The sequence below is a fragment of the Egretta garzetta genome, unplaced genomic scaffold (assembly GCF_000687185.1).
Source record: "Egretta garzetta isolate BGI_Z169 unplaced genomic scaffold, ASM68718v1 scaffold368, whole genome shotgun sequence".
NCBI lineage: Eukaryota > Metazoa > Chordata > Aves > Pelecaniformes > Ardeidae > Egretta > Egretta garzetta.
Genome location: NW_009260684.1, coordinates 337417 through 340405, shown reverse-complemented (window position 1 = coordinate 340405; position 2989 = coordinate 337417).

Sequence of the window (2989 nt, the reverse complement as noted above, 5' to 3'; positions counted from 1 at the left end):
TGCGGAGGCTCTGCAGGGCTGGGTGCTGGGGCAGCCCCCGCTGGGTGCAGCTCCTGAGGGACCTGCAGCTCTTCTGATGCCCATGGGTGCCTGGGTGGGTCCCTTGGGAGGGGGGAGAGACCAGCCCGGGGTGCAACAGACTCAGCCCTGCCTCCGACCCACCACACCCATGGGTATGGGGGAGCACCCATGTCCTCGGGCCACTGGAGGTGAGCAGGGTGCAGGGGGGCTGAGAGCCCAAAGGAGTTAGTGTTGTTCCCAGAGCCAGCTTGGAGGGTGGCTCATCCCCCCGTGCCGGGCATTTACGGATGAGATCTTTTATTGACAAACCAGCCCCTTCCCCTCAGCCGCCCCGGGACAGCCCTGGCCCCGTGGGTCACCCCCCACCCCAGGGGCTGTCTGTTGGGGAGCCAAGCAGCCAGACTCAGTCCATCCCCCAGCCAGACCCTCTTTTTGGGGCTTTACGGGTGTTTAATGGCTGTCATTGGCTCCTTCATCCAGGCCTTGTTTTGGTGGCCAGGAGGAAATGGAGCGTGACGCCTGGTCCTGCACTCCCCAAGTTTTGGGATGAGAATGTATAGATTTGGGTATGAGGAGGGAGCACATTGCCTGCGATGCCGTCTGTCCAGGGGCTTGGCATCTCCATCACCTTCACTGCTTTCTGGAGGGCAGGGGGTGCCCCGGGCTCCCGGGAGGGATGGGGCGGTTGGGGTGCACAGGGTCCATGGGAGGACTAGGATGCAGCAAATGTGGCTTCGTGCTGCCGAGGATGCGAGTGGGTCCCAGGAGAGACACGGGGCTCAGCACCAAGCCAGCCTGGCTGCAGGGACGCTGGCAGGCACAAGCCTGGGGGGACAGCAGGGACATCGACAGCAGCAAATCTACAATGATGAGACACCGGTCCCGGCCCAATTTCTTGGCAGGGGAGAGCAGGACATGGGGAAAAGCAGAGTGTCCTTGTGTTCCGTGCAGGGAAAGCAGCGAAAAGCATCCTTGGAGGGAGCAGGCATCAGCTCTGCTGCAGCCTTTGGTGACGAGCAGGTTCCTGGATTAGCCCTCAGGGAGCTGTAACCCTGAGCACCCAAAAAGCACCTCACTGGGACAAACATGGATAAACCTGGAGCCGCAGGGAAGCCTGGCTGAGACAGGGGAAGTCAGCGATGCTCTCCCTTGCAGGAGTGATTTATCCAGCCCTTCTCCAGCACGAAGGACCACGATGGGCAAAACCTCCATCCGAAATGTGGCCCCCAGGAACGTGGGGCATGAGCAGCCACTCCGGGCTTCAGCTCGAGGTCGGTGGGTGTATGCCAGAGGCAGCTGGGAACGCTGGAGAAATGGCGGCTGAGAGGAACGCTGGGGCTGCAAAAGCGTCTCCACAAAGTTTGGCTGAAATAAAACCCCGGAGCTGTCACCGTGTCTCTTCCCCCAGCACCAAGCTGGAGGGGTGGGTGGTGGGATGGGGGCCAATGCCTCCACATTGCTCCCAATTCACCAGGAGAAGGGTCTTAGTGCAGCCACGCAGCTGGGTCGCTCCTCGTTCTCCTCTTCCTCACTAAGGAAGGCTTCTTGAGAGCTTTTGGCTGCTCCCTTCCTCCCAAATGTCCTGAGTTCCCTCTTCCCACCCCATCAGCTCCAGCACCCACTCCTGGAGAGGGAAAATACATTTTTTGGAGGGGTTGGGGGGAGGCAGGAGGGCTGGGGGTGCTGGACCCCTCCCAGACCCGTTCCTCCCCGGGGGTCCCACAGCGCATTCCCTTACCGGCCCTTGGCGATGGGGTGCTGCTGCTCAGGCTTTTTGGCATCTCCACACTCCTCCTTTGGTGAGCACGGCCCCCCTCCGCTCAAGCCTAGGCCGGCCCCCCCTTTGGCATTCACCGCGTGCCTTAATTGTGTGACATTAAATCAAGGTCCACGGTGAACACGAAATGCTGGGGCCGATGGCTGGGGGCGCCCACTGGTGGGGTCCTGGGGTCCCTGTTCCATCTCCAAACCCTCATCACCCCTCTCAGCCCTGGGACCCCCATCACCCCTCTCTGCTGGGACCAAGCTGTGTCCCCCCTGGGCTGGGACTGGGGGAACAAGAGTCACAGCAGATTTGGGGATGGGGGCTGCCCACACCCCTTGTCCCTAAAGAAGTCCATATGCATCCCCCCCAGGCCCAATCTCTATAGGGTTACCATAGGAGCCCTATACGATCCCTCTTTCTCCTCTGTGTAGACTCTCCCCAGGGACCCTCTGCCCCATAGCACGTGGCTGTGGGGCTGGGGTGAGATGGGGGGGGGCTGAGATACCGATGCACCCCTGGATCCTTCAGGCCTGGCTGGGAGGCGGCTGCTTGACCCCCTCTGCTCAGGATCCGGCCCCCAGCGCGAGGGCAGCTATTTTTGAATGAGATAAAAAGCAAATCCCCAGCTGTCCTCGCCTCCCCCGGCTTTCGTCAAGCCATCGGCACCCTCAGAGCCATGGAAACCCGGGGGGGGCATCTCCGTGCCGGCTTAAACCCCCCAGCAGATCAGTCCAGGAGGGAGCCGGGGGGGCTGGGGGCTGCTTGGTTGCAGGGGGATGGGGAGGTCCTGGAAGAGCAGCTAAGAGCGAGGTGAATTTCAAGCGGGTTTTGGAACACTCCTGGAATGGTTGGGGGAGGGGGGGGTAAAACCTCAGCTGCTCTATTTCCACAAGGCATTTAGCAACAAAATAGTCGAAATGGCTGAAATTGCCTCAAATTCACAACCTATGGCCTGGGCCTTCCTCCTCTCCCCCTCTCCCTGCTCCAGGCCAGGGCTCGGTCCCAAGCAGGTAAAGGCTGAGGCCTCACAAACTCAGCACAGGTAACCCTCGCTCCCTGCTGGGGACCTGGATTGCACCAGGCTGGAGCGATGGGGGAGGGGGGGGACACGACACCCCGGTTTCATTCCTGTGTCCCCCTGCATCCCGCTGGGGCCACCCCAATTGCACCCCAGTAAATGCCACTTTCCAACTGTGATTTTTT